This window comes from Neovison vison, chromosome 6 (genome assembly GCF_020171115.1).
Source record: "Neovison vison isolate M4711 chromosome 6, ASM_NN_V1, whole genome shotgun sequence".
In the NCBI taxonomy this organism is placed as follows: domain Eukaryota; kingdom Metazoa; phylum Chordata; class Mammalia; order Carnivora; family Mustelidae; genus Neogale; species Neogale vison.
This window is the reverse complement of record NC_058096.1, coordinates 178,412,641-178,431,463: the sequence shown is the minus strand read 5'-3', so window position 1 is coordinate 178,431,463 and position 18,823 is coordinate 178,412,641. Positions and strand designations below refer to the sequence as shown.

General features: G+C 35.3%; 1 pseudogene; it reads left to right on the top strand.

Annotated features, from left to right (window-relative positions):
- Positions 1-7,839: 7,839 nt before the first annotated feature.
- Positions 7,840-9,091, top strand: LOC122910187 (annotated as a pseudogene).
- Positions 9,092-18,823: the final 9,732 nt, after the last annotated feature.

Here is an 18,823-nt window from a genome sequence, read left to right as displayed (position 1 = left end):
TTTCTCCCAAAAGCAGAGTCTGAGAAAAGGACTGGATACAGGTGGCTTATTCTGGAAAAAAAGTCACAAAGGGGGGCGGGGGAAGAAGGCAATAAGGCAGGGAAAGAGGGAAAAGGAAGATACAGGATTGTTTTTGTTACTTCTATGGGTTCCTAGAACCCAATTCCACTGGAAATCCTCAGGAATTACAGAAAGTGTGTCTAAGAAATGTGCTTCTACAAGATGGAAGGCCAGGACACTTACATACTCATCCCTGCAGAAGCTTGACCTCAGAGGAACGAACTACTCAGAATCTCCAGGTTGCCTATTCTGTGCTAGGCAAACCCTAGTTGAGAGAAAGCCCAGCAACTGACAAGCAAAGAAACACAGCAGGATGCTTGAGTTGAGCCACTTTAAGCAACTTTCCGTCACAGCTGTAGCTGAAATCAGGCAGAACAAGAGGTTCTGTCATAAGCCACCACAAGGTCTACCACAAATGGTTTTAATATATGTTGCCTCGGGCTTTATGATTGTTCTGCAAAAAGTCTCCAGGAGTAGCTGAGGGAGGCCTGGGAAAAGCCACATGGTAAGATTTGAAGCCTTCTATCTCTGCTCCACTCAGAAGATCTATAGTTATCTACTTTACTTGTTAGGGGCACTGCATGAGATTAACATTTGGAAGAAGTAGGAGTTTACTTGTGTATTAGTCAAGATTCTTTACTTCTAAGTGCATAAACTAAATCAAACTAGCTTAAGAAAAAAAAAAAAGTTTATAGAATTGAGAAGCCAAGAGCTAATATGAAGCTTAAGGCACAGTTGGATTCAGAGTTCAAACAAAGTTGTCTGGGCTTTATCTTATGTACGTATCCATCTCATACTGTCTTAATCCATAGGAAATTTTTTCTGCTAAGTAAATGACAACGGCTATCAACAGCTCTGCGTCTACATCACACACTTTTAGCAATACCACCAGGAAAAGAGAGCTTCCTCCTTCTAGGGTTCATAGAATCATAGAAAAGGAATCAAATGTCCTGCTTCATCTGATCCTCCCATGGACCAATCACCATTGCCTAGGAGAGTTACTTTTAAAATTTTAGCATGCATGAAAATCACCCAGATTTGTCAAAAAACACTCATAATACCCTATCACCAGAGTTTCTAATTTAGTGGATTTGGAACAAGTCCAAAAAATATGCATTTTTAACAAGCTCTAGATGCTTTTACTGCTGGTCCAGGGACTATACTTTGTGTGCCACTGGCTGAAGAAATGAAGCACTCATAGTTAAACCAAGTCATTGAACCAGTCCAGATTACAAGAAGGTAGGGCCAGGGGAATAACATATTCTGCCCCTTGATGGCAGGAGGGGCAAAGAACCTGTGGCCACCTTTAATATACTATAGGGAACATGATGAAGAGGACTAACATAAGGGTAATTGTATCTTAGAAGGGAAGTGGAAAGAGAATAAAGAACCAATGTAAAGAGATGATGACTGAGAATTTTCCAAAAGTAATGGAGGGCATTAATCCATAAATTCAAAAAGTGCTATAAACTCCCAGAAAGATAAACATAAAGAAAATCCCACCTAGGCACATCATAGTAAAACTGCAAATAAAAGAGAAAAAAACAAACACAATCTTAAGTTGTTAAAAGAAATATTATCTTTGGAGAAACAAAAATAACACTGAAAAGTGACTTCTCAAAATAAGTGATAAGATCCAAGAAAAAACAGGATGACACATTTAGAATTCTAAAGTAAAAGAATTTATAACCTCAAAATCTATCCAGAACAAAAAATCCTTTAAAAATGAAAGTAAATTAGGGGAATCTGGGTGGCCCAGCCAATTAAGCATCTGTCTTTGGCTCATGTCATGATCCAAGGGCTCTGGGATCAAGTTCCACATCGGACTCCCTGTTCATGGGAAGCCTGCTTCTCCATCTCCTCCTCATTCATGCTCTCTTGCTATCTCTCTCTTTCAAATAAATAAATAAAATCTTTTTAAAAAATGAAAGGAAATTAAAAATATTTCCAAACAAGGAAAAAAATAGACAGAATGGAGATAAAGCTATACCCAGAAGAAAACTCTTTAGCCTTAGAATACATTTATTTGAAAAGAAGAATGGCTAAATATTAATGATTTAAGGTTCATCTCACGAAATTAGGTAAAGAAATGTCAAATTAATGCCCTCAAAGTATGAGGAAGTCAGTAATGAGGAAAGAAAAAAATTAATAAAATAAAAACACATTCAATGGAAAACACATTTTAAAAAGCCAAATAATGGTTCTTTAAAGTAATGAATAAATTTGATTAACACCCAAAATACTGACTAAGAAAACAGGTGATGACATACATTTCTAACATCAGGAATAAAAAATGGTGACATCACTACAAATTTTGTAAATATTAAAAATATGACAAGAATATATAATGAGCAACTCCACGCCAAAGAAAATATTGAATGTTTAAATTAAATGCACCAATCCCTAGAAAAGTACAGCTTACAAAAACCCAATCAAAGTCCAAGACCAGATAGATGGCTTCACAGAGGTCTACCAAACATTTAAAAAAGAGTTAGTATCTATCCTTCTGAAAGTATTCCAAGAAATGAAAAAGAAAGGAACACTTTCAAACTCATTCTATGAGGCTATCATTACCCTGATAACAAAACTAGACAAAGACATCTCACACACACACACAGAAAGACAAAAGACAGAAGGAAGGACGGAAGGAAGGAAGGAAGGAAGGAAACAAAAAGAAAAGAAGAAAGGGAAAGGGAAAGGAAAGGAAAGGAAAAGAAAAGAAAGGAAAGGAAATTACAGGCCAATATCCTTAATGAATATAGTGCAAAAATCCTTGACAAAATATTAGCAAGCTGAACTGAACATTTTATTAAAAAGATCATACACCACGCTCAAGTGGTATTTATTACTATCCTAAATAATCTACATATGCAATGTAATTCTTATGAAAATATCAAAAGTGTTTTCACAGAGCTAGAACAAGTTATCCTAAAATTTTTATGGAACCACAAAAGATACCAAATAGCCAAAGCAATCTTGAGAAAGAAGAAAAACTCTGGAAGTGTCATGCTCCTGATTTCAAACTATACTACAAAGTATAGTATTGGCATTAAAACAGATCAATGGAATAGAAGAGAGCCCAGAAATAAACCCACACTTATATGGTCAATTAATTTATGACAAAGGAGGTAAGAATATACAATGGTACACACATGAAATGAATAGACTACTATATGTCAATAATATTTCCTTTTTAAAAGATTTATTTATTGGGGTGCCTGGGTGGCTCAGTGGGTTAAGCCGCTGCCTTTGGCTCAGGTCATGATCTCAGGGTCCTGGGATCGAGTCCCGCATCGGGCTCTCTGCTCAGCAGGGAGCCTGCTTCCCTCTCTCTCTCTGTCTGCCTCTCTGTCTACTTGTGATCTCTGTCTGTCAAATAAACAAATAAAAATCTAAAAAAAAAAAAATTTATTTATTTATTTGAGAGAGAAAAAAAGAGAGAGAGAGACTGTGAAGGGGGAATGGTAGGAGAGGGAGAGAGCGTCTCAAGTGGACTCTGTGCTGAGCATGGAGTCTGACCTGGGGCGCAATCCTATGACCCTGAGCTCACAACCTGAGCCAAAACTAAGAGTTGGACGTTTAACCAACTGTGCCACCTAGGTGCCCCAATAATATTTCTATTTAAAAAAAAGTAACTCAGGAAAAAAGCCCACCCAAGAAGAAATGAAAAGTGTAATATTTCCCCATTTCTTTCAAAAATTGAACCCATAGTTTATAGTCTTTCTACATGAAGATCTCCAGGCCCGGTTGAATTTTTATAAACATTTAATGAAGAAATAATACTGCTCTTACACAAACTCTAGAAAAAGTGGCAAATAGTAACTCATTAGTAACCTAATATTATCTCAAAAAGTCACACACAAAAAGAAATATAAGGCAATCTCTGTTAATAATATAAATGCACAGGGGCCTCTGATATTTTAGTCAGTTAGGCGACCAGCTCTTGGTTTCAGCTCAGATCATGATTTCACGGTCATGGGATTGAGCCCGGGAGGGGCTCTGCACTTAGCAGGGAGTCTGCTTTGGATTCTTTCTTCATGTCCTTCCTGCTCCTGATCCTGCTCTTTCTCTCTCAAATAAATAAATAAAATATTTTTTCAAAAAGAATATAAATGCATATATTCTAAGAAATATTAACAAACTGAATCCAGCCACTCATAAAAGGGCTACTGCATTATGATCAATTTGAATTTCTCCCAGAACTGCAAGAATGGTTTAACTTTCAAGATATTAATCCATAAAACTCACCATATTAACAAAACAAAACAAAATCATATGATCATCTCAACAGAAGCAGATAAACTTTTTATAAAATTCAATACCTATTTAAGACAAAAACTCAATACACTAGGTATAAAAAGAAATCTCCTTAATCTGACAGATGCTATCTACCAAAAAAAAAAAAAAAAAAAAAAAAAAAAAGTAGGGGGAAGAAGAAGCTACAATAAACATTATACTTACTAGTAAAATACTGAAAGTTTTCCTCTGAAATCAATGAGATAGGATTTCTGCTATCATCACTTTTACCCAGCATTGTGTCTGATGTCCTAGCCACAGCAATAAGGCAGAGGGAAAAGGTATCATAATTGAAAAGGAAGAAATAAAAACTGTTCTATGCAGATAACATGACCAAGTACACAGAAAATTCAAGCAAGTTTGTGAAATTTGAATATTACTTTATGAATTTAGAAAGTTCATTGGAAACAAGATTAGTATAAAAAATCTATTTCACTTTTACCCATAAAATAATATTAGAGAAATAAACCATACAAACAAAACTACTTAAAATAGCAGCCCCCCAAAATCAAATATTTGGAAATAAATCTATTAGAAAATGAGCAATCATGCAAAGCTATACAACATTATTGATGTGGAGGAAGAAAAATACAACTTCAAACCCCTCTAGCCATCCTGTCCCACCAAACTGGAGGAAACTGAGAAGACCTTGTGGCATTTACAGCCCAGGGTCACAGGCTGGCTAAAAGATTAAGACTTAATCATAAGACTAAAGAACACTTCCCCTTTGCCATGCCTTACACCAGACCACTAAAGATCTATTTACCTAAGTTCCTTTTACCCAGTACACCATTTCAGGCTGTTCACAAAATGTCAGAAGGCATACTAAAGACAGAAAGCACAGTATGAAGAGACAGAGCAAGCATCAGAACCAGACTTGATAGGATAAATGTGCTGGAATTATTAGATCACAAATTTAAAACACTGTGATTACTATTTTAAAAACTGTAATGGAAGAAGTAGACAACCTTCAAAAATAGATGGATAATGTAAGCAGAGAGATGGAAATTCAAAGAAAAAATTTTAAAATGCTAAAGATCAAAAACACTGTAATAGAAATGAAGAATTCCCTTGATGGGCTCATTAGTAGACTAAAATCACCAAAAAATTTCCTGCAACTAAACAGCTATTTTAGCAAGGTTGCAGGATTTAACATTAATATACAAAAGTTGATCATTTTCCTATACATCAGCAATGAACAAGTGGACTTTGAAATGAAAAATAATGCCATTTACATCAGCATCCCCACCAATGAAATACTTAGGTGTAAATTTAACAAAATATATACAAGATTTATATGAGATACATTATGCAACTCTGATGAAAGAAATCAAAGAACTAAATAAATGGAGAGATATTCCATGTTTATAGCTAGGAAGACTTAATATTATTAAAATGCCAGTCCTTTCCAAATTGATCTATAGGTTCACAGCAATCCCAACCAAAATCTCAACTAGTTTATAGATATTGACAAACTGATTCTAAAATTTATATGGAGAAACAAAGATTCAAAAGAGAGAATATAACACTAAGGAATAATGAAGTCAGAGGACTGAAATTACCCAACCTAAAGACTTTCTATAAAGCTACAACAACCAAGACAGCATTGTACCAACTAAAGAATAGACAAATATATCACTGCAACAGAAGAGAGGGCCCATAAATAGACAAACATAAGTATAGTCAACAGATCTTTAACCAATAATACAATGGAGAAATGATAGTTTTTTCAACAAATGGTGCTGGAACAACTGAACATCACACACCAAAAATACAAAAATCTTGGGGTGCCTGGGTAGTTCAGTCTGTTAAGCATCTGACTCTTGATTTCAGCTCAGGTCTTGATCTTAGGGTCATGAATTCAAGCCCAGCTTTGGGCTCCATGCTGGCCTTGGAGCCTACTTAAAAAAAAAATCTAGAAACAGATCTTAGCAGTTCTCACAAATAAGAATTCAAAATGCATCACAGACCTAAATGTAAAATGCAAAAATATAAATCTCTTAGAAGATACATAGGAGAAAATCTAGATGACTTTGGGTATGGTGGTAATATTTTAGATTCAACATCAAAACTTGATCCATGGAAGAAATAACTGATGAACTGGATTTCATTAAAATTAAAAACTTGTACTGTAAGAAAGACACTGAAAAGAATGAGAAGACAAGGTGCAGAATGGGAGAAAATATTTACAAAAAACTTATATGATAAAGGACTTTTATACCAAATATACAAAGAACTCTTAAAATTCAACAGTAAGAAAGAAACCCATTTGAAAAAATGGGCCAAAGTACTGCATTGACACCTCACCAAAGAAGACCAAAAAATGGCAAATAATCATATAAAAGGAGACTTAACATCATATTCCACAGGGGAATTGCAAACTAAATTAGTATAATACCACTACAAGTGGAATGGAAAAAAACAACAACAAGAACAGCCCAAACACCAAGCACACCAAATGCTGATGAGGATGTGAAACAAAAGGAAATTTCATTTATTGCTATGAGTAGAATGCAAAATGGTACAAGCACTTTGGAAGATAGTATGGCAGCTTTTTACAAAACTAAACATACTTTTACCATATGATCCAACAATCATACACCTTGGTATTTACTCAGATTAGTTGAAAACTTAATTCCACACAACACCTACACATGTTTATATCAGCTTTATTTTTAAATAATCACCAAGATAAGGAAGCAATCAAGATGTCCTTCACTAGTTTAATAATCAACAATGTTAGGAAGCAATCAAGATGTCCTTCATTAAATGAATGGATAAATTAACTATGGTACACCCAAACAATGGAATGCTACTTAGTGAGAAAAAGAATTGAGCTAGCAAGCCATGAAAAGACATGGAGGAAATGTAAATGAAGATTAGTAAATGAAAGAAGCCAGATGAAAATGTTACGACTCTAATTACATAACATAATGGAAAAGGCAAAACTATAGAAGTAATAAGAAGACCAGCAGCTGCCAATGGTTAAAAGGGAGGGACAGGTAAACAAGTACAGAGCAAAAGATTTTTTTTTTTAATTTCTTTTCAGCATAACAGAATTCATTGTTTTTGTACCACACCCAGTGCTCCATGCAATACGTGCCCTCCTTAATACCCACCACCTGGCTCCCCCAACCTCCCACCCCCGCCCCTTCAAAACCCTCAGATTGTTTTTCAGAGTCCGTAGTCTCTCATGGTTCACCTCCCCTTCCAATTTACCTCAATTCCCATCTCCTCTCCATCTCCCTATGTCCTCCATGTTATTTGTTATGCTCTACAATTAAGTGAAATCATATGATAATTGACTCTGCTTGACTTATTTCGCTCAGCATAATCTCTTCCAGTCCCGTCCACGTTCCTACAGAAGTTGGGTATTCATCCTTTCTGATGGAGGCATAATACTCCATAGTGTATATGGACCACATCTTCCTTATCCATTTGTCCGTTGAAGGGCATCTTGGTTCTTTCCACAGTTTGGCGACCATGGCCATTGCAGAGCAAAAGATTTTTAAGACAATGAAACTTTTTTCTGTAGGATATAATGGTGGACACAGGTATTGTACATTTGTTAAAACCCACAGAATGTACAAGATCAAGAGTGAACTCTAATGTAAACTATGGATTTTGGGTGATGATGGTGCTCAATGTAGGTTCATCAAGTGTAACAAATGTACTACTCTGGTTTAAAGTGTTGATAGTGTGGGGTACCTGGGTGGCTCAGTCAACTAGTTAAGTGGCCAACTTTGGTTTTGGCTCATGTCATGATCTCACTGTACTGGGGCTCTGCACTCAGTGTGGAATCTACATCAGATTCTTTCTCCCTTTCCATCTCCCTCCCCACTGCCCTTCCCTGTTCACAAGTGCTCCCTCTTTCTAAAATAAATAAATAAAATCTGTATTTTAAAAAAAGTGTTAGGGAACCTGGGTGGCTAGGTGGTTTAAAGCCTCTGCCTTTGGCTCAGGTCATGATCTCAGGGTCCTGGGACTGAGCCCCACATCCGGCTCTCTGCTCTGCAGGGAGCCTGCTTCCTCCTCTCTCTCTGCCTGCCTCTCTGCCTACTTGTGATCTCTCTCTGTCAAATAAATAAATAAAATCTTTAAAAAAAAAAAAAAAGAATAAGAAGGCCTTACTAGCTGCTTCTCCCACATGTTTCACAATATAGGTTAGAGCCTCCAATCAGCCAGCACCACCAGAGCATTCCAGGAGATGTACCACCACCACTCCACCCCTCACCATGCAGTGAAAGACAATCAAGAGCTGGAGAAAAAAAAAAAAAAAAGAGCTGGAGAGAAAAATAACTGGATTGAAGACCTCAGTGGCTGAAGGCTAGAGGAAGACAGCCCTGGAAACAGTCCAGGCAGCTAGAACAGATAGACAGTGTATGACATTTGTATTATACAAGGAGGCCATACCCTAGGAAATTCTCTTTGTTACATGATCATGAAGAATCAGGAAGTGGAATTTTGCAGTTATACTACAACCCATTCTTCAGAGAGCAAAGTTAATTTACACATTCAGACTTGAGGTGCTCTTCCAGCTGTTGAACCATTTTGGAGAGGTTTAAATGAACTCATAAATATCTGCCAACATGAGCTTGGCAAGTTTGAGGCCAGAATAAATGAATAAAAGGATCAAAAAGCAAGCAGAAATGAATCTACATTCTAGTCCCTTACACACTATACAGGGAGGACTGTCCTCTAGGATATTCTCTTCATGATCTTGCAAAACCCAGAAGTAGAAATCTGTGATTATAACATGATCTGTCCTTCAGAAAGGTGTGCTTCTAGGTATGACCCATTATGGCTGTTGGAATCCCTGCAAGAACCTTTGTATTCATGTAATAAATTCCCTTTTTTATTTAAACTAAAAAAAAGAAGAAAAAAAAAGAAAATCTTATGAAATGAAAAACTATACAATGCTCATGGACTGGAAGACCTACTATAGTGATATATTAATCATCTCTAAGTTAGACTATAGATTCAATGTAACCTAAATCAAAATCTCATCAAGTGTATTTAAAACATAAATGGATAACACAAATTAGCCGCTTATAAATTTTATACAGAAATTCAAAAAGCCAAGAATATCCAAGTCTACCATTTTAGGGACAGTTTCTATTGATATGTTGTTTTCCTTTGAATAGGCTGTACTTTCCTATTTTTTTGTATGTGTTGTGATATTTCTGTTGAAAACTGACATTTGAGTCTAATAACGTGGTAGCTCTAGAAATCAGATTCTCCCCCCCTTTCATGTTTTGCTGGGTTTTTAAAAAATTTTTGCTTTTTTCTGTTTATGTTTTTATTATTGTAGGCTGCTGCTTTAAAAAAAAAAAGATTTTATTTATTTATTTGATAGAGAGAGAGAGACAGTGAGAGCAGGAACATAAGCAGTGTCAGTGGGAAAGGGAGAAGCAGGCTTCCCGCCAAATCAGGGAGCCCCATGTGGGGCTGGATCCCAGGACCCTGGGATCATGACCTGAGCCAAAAGCAGATGCTTAATGACTGAGCCACGAAGGTGCCCTGTAGGCTGCTTCTATGCTGAGGACCAGCCTGAACTGTAAACTTTAAGTCTTCTCAGATCTTCAATGAACATGCATCTTTCCCTTTACATGAGGAATCACTTCCTAATTTTCCTCATATATGCAGTTGCTCTCAAATGTTATAATGTTTAGTGCCTCGCTCCAATAAAAGGGAAAAAGAGAAAAATGAAGTCCCCTAGAAGTCACTATATCCAGAGGAGGAGGGGTTTACAACAATAAGGAGAGGTGCAACAGCAGTGGCCACCTGATTCTTTGTACCTCTGCGATTAGAAACAGCAATCAGCGATTAGGGTACAAATCCCAAATATTTGGAGGACAGTGTCCTTTTTGCCAACCCTGGCTCCTGCAGGCTAAGTGCAGGTTGCTTCAAGAATGGTTAGGAATGGATGATGGGTGGATGGTACTGTGCTGAGAGCTAAAATGAACCAAACTAACCACGATTTACCATCCAAGAATTATCCTGGAGGTAACAAGCCTTCAACACACTCTAGAGTTCCAAAACACAGGCACAGCTCAGAGATATTGTAGGTTTATTTCCAGATCATTTCAATAAGGCAAATAGTACAAAGAAATAAATTAAATCAAGTTTTTGGCTTCCCAGTGCATAAAAAATATGTTTACACTATACTATAATCTTTTAGGTGTGCAATAGCATTATGACTTTTAAAAAGTATTTAAAAATACTTTATTGCTAAAAAATGCCAACATCTGAGCTTTCAGTGAGTTGTAATTTCAGAAGAGAGATGCCCATAATAAATATAATAATAATGAAAAAGTTTGAAATATTGTAAGACCCACTAAAATGTGACATAGAAACACAACTTGAGAGCATGTTACTGGGAAAATATGCCAATAGCCATGCTTAATTCAGGGTTGTCACACACCTTCAATTTGTAAAAACATAGTACCCACAAAACACAACAAAGTGAAACAACAAAGTGAAATACGTCTGAAGTTACACCAGACAGATTCCACCAGTACAACTGTTGTCTAGACAAGAACACAGATTCCTGACATTTAGCTACTTTTCAATCATCCAGAATCCTCCCTTCAGGAATATCTTGAAGAAGAATAAGGCTAGAGGACCTATAGTACCAGATATGAAGCCCTATGAAAAACCATGATAATTAAGAAAGTATGTTTTCACCTAAGGATAAACAAATACACCAATGGAAGAGAACAGAAATAGGCTCACATTTATGTGATCACTTGATTTAACTGTAGATCTAATTATAAAAGCAATACAACAATTAGGATATATCACAGAAAAATACTTCCATGATCTTGGAGTAGGCAAAGATTTGAAAACAATACAAAGGAAGTAGTAATCATGAAGGGAAAATAGATTAATTGGACTACTTAAAATTAAACACCTTTGTTCATCCAAAGAGATATTTAAAAAGTAAACCACAGAGCAGAAAAAGTTTTTCATATATATATATATGTATATATATGTATGTATATATATATATATATGTATATTCATATATATTCATATATATATATGTATATATATATATATATTTGTGTGTGTGTGTGTGTATGATTTGTTAACAACAATATATAAGACAAAATCCACAAAGAACAATAAGATAATAGAAAAAAATGGGCACAAAACATGAACTGGCACTTTCCCAAGGAGTATATATGAATGGCTAGTAAATGTTTGAAAGGGGTATTTTTAGTTATCAAATTTAACCAAAATGAAATTAACTGCAAATTTAAACAACAATGAAATACTACTACGTAACTTCAAGAACGGCAATATTTAAAAGACTGAAAATGCCAAGGATTGATGAATTTGAAAACAGCTACAATTTTCCTATTGCTGTTAAGAATTATACTTTAGAAAACCATTCAGCAGTATTTACAAAAACTGAACATACATCTACCTTATGACCCAATAATTTCACTTCTTTGTATTTACTCAATAAACATGTATACATTTTTGTGCACAAAAAGACCTGTGGATGATGGTCAGAGCAGCACTGTTTACACAGCCAAACAACCTAAATGTCCATCAGCAATAGAAAAGATAAATTGTGGTGTATTCATGTGATGGAATACGATAGAACAATGAAAATAAACAAGTTACAACCACATGTGACAATATGAATGAATTTCCTACATGTAATATAAACTACAATATTCAGGAAAGAGTACATATCGTAAGACTCCATTTATATAATGGTCAAAAACAGGAAGAACTAATTAATGGTGATAGTAGTCAGGATAATTGCTGATTCTGGGCATGGGAGGGTGCATGAGGAGGTTTTCAAGAATGATGATGTTTTATTCTCATCTGGGTGTTGATGAAATTGGTGTATTCACTTTGTGAAAATCCATTTGCACTTTAAAAAATATTTAGGCTACTTTGAGTATATGTTATTTTGTTTACAACAGTTAGGTTCTATATAAAAAACACATCTATGCACAGATAATCACATAAAGATAGAAAATGATTTTAAATGCTATACTAAATTTACAAGCTTAAAAACAAAATGCTAATTAAATAACAATATCCACAATACAAAAAATCAAACAACACTATAAAAGATGCCTTTAAATCATATTTTTTATGTCTGTGTATTATAAATTGCCCTTCTTTAGGATTCACCCCTTAGTTCCTTGTTATTTCATGTTGAACAAAATCATTAAAATATATGTCAGCTCTTATACACCTGAAGAAATATGACCTAACCTTCCTAGATATAGGGAAAAAATATATAATGTGCCAAAGACTCTTTGGCTTTCCTTTTTGAAGACGTGAACTTTAAGCATACAAAATAATAATAATAATAATAATAATAATAATGCCTGACCTAGACTGATTACCTAGGTTAGCTTGGTTAGAAACTAATCTTTTTTTACCATTGAATTGAACATTATTGTTTTGAATTTGTAACTAAAACATTAAATAAAGGAGACTCCCAAAGATACACAATTTAAAATATTTCAAGAATGGGAAGAATCATTCTTCATTTATGAGTTACTTTTTAATAAATAAATGGTTACTACAAGATCCATGAAATTATCTTACCTCTAACACTATTTCATGTTAGCTAAGTCATTTACCCCTAAGTTTCATCATGTATAAAACACAGAAATTGGGTCAGGTCCCATTTAGCCTTAGCATTCTAAGTATAATGCAAATGTTGACAAAGGTAAGGTTCCTGCTACAGTGAACTGGATTATTTTAGCTAATATTAACTCCTGCAGATGATACATAAAAAGATTTTGTTCATTAATTGTCCTTAAATATGTATCATTCATAACCTCAAAGTCATAATTACTAATCTGTGATGCCAATTTAGTGATACTAATTTTGAAAGTGTCTCTTCTTTATTTTAATATTTAAGATTATTAATTAGTGTTAAGATTATCAAGTGGTTGTTTTACAGCTAGAACATATAATTGTGCTAAAATTTAGTATTTTAACTGTCTGAAAGACTGCATGGAAATCACAGAGTCTCTTTTTCCATTGTGTTTTTAGAGAGAAACAACAGAAATAATATTCCCAGAGGAATGCTAGGTTTCTCATATATCCCTGCTAATATTGATAAGAAGTTCACAGTATACTTGGTAAGAAACACAATGGCAGAAGGAAAAAAATCAATCATGCAATCAAAAGACAGCACTCTTCTAAGAAATGCTATGTTATTTTCAAACATGTCACCAGTCTGTACAAGTTATTGTCAGGAACTGGACTATCTCTATAACAAGTGGCAACATTAAAAGAACATGTTACTGTTCAAACTGGGAGATTACCAAGGTAAGAGAATTCAAGGTGGCAGGTATATGAAGGGCAAACTTCTATCAAAAGTAAACAAAATGTCTCAGAAGGGGCTCTGATCCACTGGAATGTGCATTTACTTGTAAATCCACAGAATGATAGATTAATTACTCAGTTTTTACCCACATTTTTCAGCCCAAAATATTTCTGGTGTTAATATTAGAATGAACTAAAAAATTCTGAGGGACGCCTGGGTGGCGCAGTTGGTTGGACGACTGCCTTCGGCTCAGGGCGTGATCCTGGAGTCCCGGGATCGAGTCCCACATCAGGCTCCCAGCTCCATGGGGAGTCTGCTTCGCTCTCTGACCTTCTCCTCGCTCATGCTCTCTCTCACTGTCTCTCTCAAATAAATAAATAAAATCTTTAAAAAAAAAAATTCTGAGAGAATAAAATATTTAGAGTTGAAAATATCTTTGTGGCAAATACTTAGGTAAGCGAAGTGCCTCACCCAAGGTCATATAGGCAAGAAAGTGAAAAAAACAAGAATAGAATCTGTTACTACTAACGGGCACTGCTCAGTAGGTTTGACCTCTAAGTGGTCAGTAGGCAATAGACAAATAGACAAAAGAAAGACACATTTAGTACTTAAGTTACTTTGTATTATTATATATAGGCAGGCAAAGTCATATAATAAACTCTATCCAAAGGAGTAGCACACAAAAATGTTTATACATATAAAAAGCTATAAAAGGGTATGTTTATACATATAAACACATATGCAGGAGCACCTGGGTGGCTCTGCCTTCGGCTCAGGTCATGATCTCAGGGTCCTGGGATCGAGCCTGGGGCTCTCTGCTCTCATTGGGCTCTCTGCTCAGCAGGGAGCCTGCTTCCCCTCTGTCTCTGCTTGCTGCTCTGCCTACTTGTGATCTTTCTCTCTCTGTCAAATAAATAAATAAAATCTTAAAAAAAAACCCACATATACATAGATATACCTTTATATATAAAATATTTTATTTATGTACCTATACCCTTATATACACACACCAATTTATATGTATATACCAATATATAAACACTCATATGTGTATCTCTATATAAAGATATCTATATGTATATGTGTATGTGTACATACATATAAAGGTACATATAAGACACATCTCATAAAAAGCACAAAAGGGTCAATTGCCAAGACAGGCAAAAGAAGTAAGCTTCTGATATCTCTTTTCAGAATCTAAGGATCTTGTGTCATACAAGATTGACATTGTTTTAGCACTGTTTACTTAGGGCTGGAAAATGTTCCCAGATGCATCCAAGTAGTTCTCGCTTCTCTAGGTCAAAGATACCATTGAGATCCTTACATGGTTTCCACAGTACTAGAAGACATAATAATAGGTAACTCCCAAATTACATAAATTCTGTATAGCCAAGATTGGGGTAATAAAGAATTCCAGGTCTAACTAAACTATTAAATGCACATCACAAAAGGAGACTAAAAGTGTTCTAAAACAAAACAAAACAAAAGTATAGGAAATCATGCTAATGATTTAAAAAATCATTAGGACATCATCAAGATGTAAAAGTATATTAGGGGGAATGGTGAGGAATGAAAAGCACACCAAAGTAGGCTTGGAATGTCTGCTGGCCCAGACTTCTGTGTCTTATGCCAATTGCCTATTAGAACTCTTCCCAATTCTTTTTGAATATTCCCTTTAAAACCTGCAGAGCAGAATTCATTTTCTCATTCTTAACCTTGTGCTCTTTATGCTTTATCTTGCTGTCCTTTTCTTTTTGTCCATTGAAGATTAATATTAATCAAGGCTAAATGGTTCTGCTATTTAAAACTTTACAAATACAAATAATTCAGTGGAAAACAGGTAAGTCATTAAAGATTTTTTTGAATTGTCAGGATAATTGCCTCAGTAATCTCCTCCCTTAAGATACATAGGCTTCACCTTAGTAAAACTGTATGTTATTATTAAATCATTTATTAAGCCACAGTACAGTGGTCCATCCTAAACCTTTCAGCCTTCTTGGGAAGTGACAACACCGTAATTCAAACTAGCTCAAGCAAAAGGAGGTAAAAAAGTGGCTCAAGTGGCTAAGCAATTCAGAGATATATCTAGCTATAAGTATAGCTAGATCCAGAAGATACAAAAGATAAACAGAACACTCTCTTTTTCCATTTTCATTTTTCGGATACCACAGTATTCTCCGGGAAGCTCTTCCATACTGAGGCAAATATGAACAACAGAAACTTCCCACTTACAACCTTTTAGCTTAGCAACCCTAGTGGAGAGAAACCACATCTTCCCAGAAGTTCCACCAAAATGCGCCAAGACTGATGTTCCCTCATCATGACCTGGTTTGGATCATATATTCATCCTTGCCAGGGCAAATCAGTTTTTTCCTTGGTCTAATCTGAGTTTTTATGCTCTTTAGAGTCACAAGGCAGACTCAGGCCCTTCTAAACTATACAGACTGACACCCAGACTGTACAGACTGATTGGAAGGGAGGAGTTGTTGTCTCCTGAAAAACAAACAAACAAACAAACAAACTGGTTCTCTTACCTAAAGAGAAAATAGATGCTGGTCACAGAGGAAGAAATAGAAATGTCCATTACAGGATATATACTCAAGGAAAAACACAAGTACCTCATGAAAACACGTATGATACGATGGCACGTTCCCAAAGATAGTATTTAAAGATACATACTTTGTCTTATGGATGATCATTACTCTAACTTTTAGTACCTTACAAATAAAGATCATCTTCTGAAAGACTATGAATTTGATATGCCAACTGGAAAATTATAAAATGTTACTGACTTTTCATCCCAGGAACTAGAAAATCAGAACAATTTCAAATATTACTCCATAGGACCGTATAATTTTTTCTTCTTTAAAGGTTTATTTATCTTAGAGAGAAAAAGAGAGGATAGGGAGTAGGGATAGAGAAGGAGAGAGACCCTCAAGCAGACTCCCTGCTGAGGCCTGAGCCCAGTGCAGAGCTCCATCTCAGATCACCAAGATCATGACCTGAGCCGAAATCAAGAGCCAGTCCCTCCCCTGACTGAGCCATCCAGGTGCCCTAGGACTATCTAACTTTTTAATTAAACAATTCTTCATAGTTAATCATTTATGCAATCAGCCATTTTAAAAAATGAACTGGCTTATATGGTTTCAGTGTTACACTTAAATGACATCTATAGTTTTTTTTTTTTTATAACTATTTACAGAGATCTTGAACTTCTTGTAAAATCTGCTACCATAGTAATCTCAGCAAATAATTAGCTCCTCAGGGAAAAATCCAACTCTTCATAACTTCCAGTTGAAACAGAAAATAGCCTTTTGCTTTCTTCCTAAATTATGATACATTTAGTATTTATACATTGCTGCCTACTACATCTGTAAGGAAAACTAAAATTTTTTTCTGACAAATGTTTCCAGACATTGTATCCACCTCTTCAAAATATTTAAAGATGAAAATAAATTTAATTTTAAATAATCTATTAACGGGTATAGGAAAATTAATATACCACAGAGTTTACAGCCTTATAAATTATTTTAAAAATGATCCATTCTTACCTCTCCATTTTACAATCCCTGTGGCTAGAAACAAATTATATGCAATGAACATTGTTTTGGTTTACTTGGGGAAAGTGATTATTTTCAAGCTAAAGTATTAAATGTTACCTCTCAATAGTTCATAAATAATAATATGAAGTAAACACTGGATGATAATGCAAATATACTTTATCATTTTTTATACTGTTTTATCATAAAAGGTTTTTAAAGCAACTTAAAAGATCCAAAATAGAACAAAATAAACAAAGACAAAGCAAAAGAAAAATAGGTGTATAGAAGCAAACTGAAACCAAGAATAAAGTTTGTACTCAATACATGTACCATGAAGTTCACTTATAAACTGGATGTTAATCTACATACTTTACTTTCAAGCCACTAAAAAGAATAATTATAGATTATCCTGATACAAAATAAAAATATTGTTCATTAAGTTGTACATGAATGCAAACATTAAAACCTGGCAAACTAAGTACATATTATACTATACATCAAGAAGTATATATTAGGGGTTAGATAGAGACAGATAAGAAAGAAAGAGAAAAAGAGGGGCACCTGGGTGGCTCAGTTGCTTAAGTATCTGCCTTGGCTCAGATCATGGTTCTGGGTTCCTGGGATCGAAACTTTCATTGGGCTCCCTGCTGAGCTGGAAGCCTGCTTCTCCCTCACCCTCTGCCCCTCACCTGTTTGTGCTCTCTCTCGTTCTCTCTCAAATAAATAAATTAATAAATATTTTTATTGTCTTATTATTTTTTTAAAGATTTTAATTATTTGACAGAGAGAGCATAAGTAGGTAGAGTAGCAGGCAGAGGGAGAGGGAGCAGCAGGCTCCCCGCTGAGCAAGGAGCCAGATGCAGGGCTCAATCCTAGAACCCAGGATCATGACCTGAGCCAATGGCAGTTGCCCAACCAATTCAGCCACCCAGGTACCCCAATAAATCTTTTTAAAAAGAAAGAAGGGAAGGAAAGAAGGAAGGACGGACATATGCTAATATTCATATCTTACCTTTTTTTCAAGATTTTTATTTATTTTTTTGAGAGAAAGAAAGAGGAAGTGGGGAGAAGGGAGAGGGAGAAGCAGATTCCCCACAGAGCAGGGAGCCCAATGCAGGGCTTGATCGCAGAACTCTGGGACCATGACCTGCACCAAAGGCAGATGCTTATCCGACTAAGTCACCCAGGCACCACTTTATATCTTATTTTGACTATATGTAGGTAAAAATATTGTAAGGCTCTCCTCCAAAATATTTTTTATGACTCTCAGTCAGTACTATGGCTAGAAAGAAAATGAGGCACATTATGTTGAAATAACCCAAAGGGTCAAGGTCTAGAGATCTACGTGCTGTGTGCTGAGATTCTGAATTTTCAACATCAAGAGCATCAGACATCATGGATGATGGTGTTTTAGGCATAATCATGATAAAGTCTTTCTGTTTAGGATAGACTAGTTTCTTACAAAGTAGATTGTCTCTTATACAAGCTCAATAGAACCTTACTACAGGGTGGCTAGAAGAACAAGCTTTGGCAAGAATGGTTCAATACTCAAAAATCAATTAATATAATCTATTGTATCAGTAAGCTAAAAAAAGAAAAATCACACAATCATATC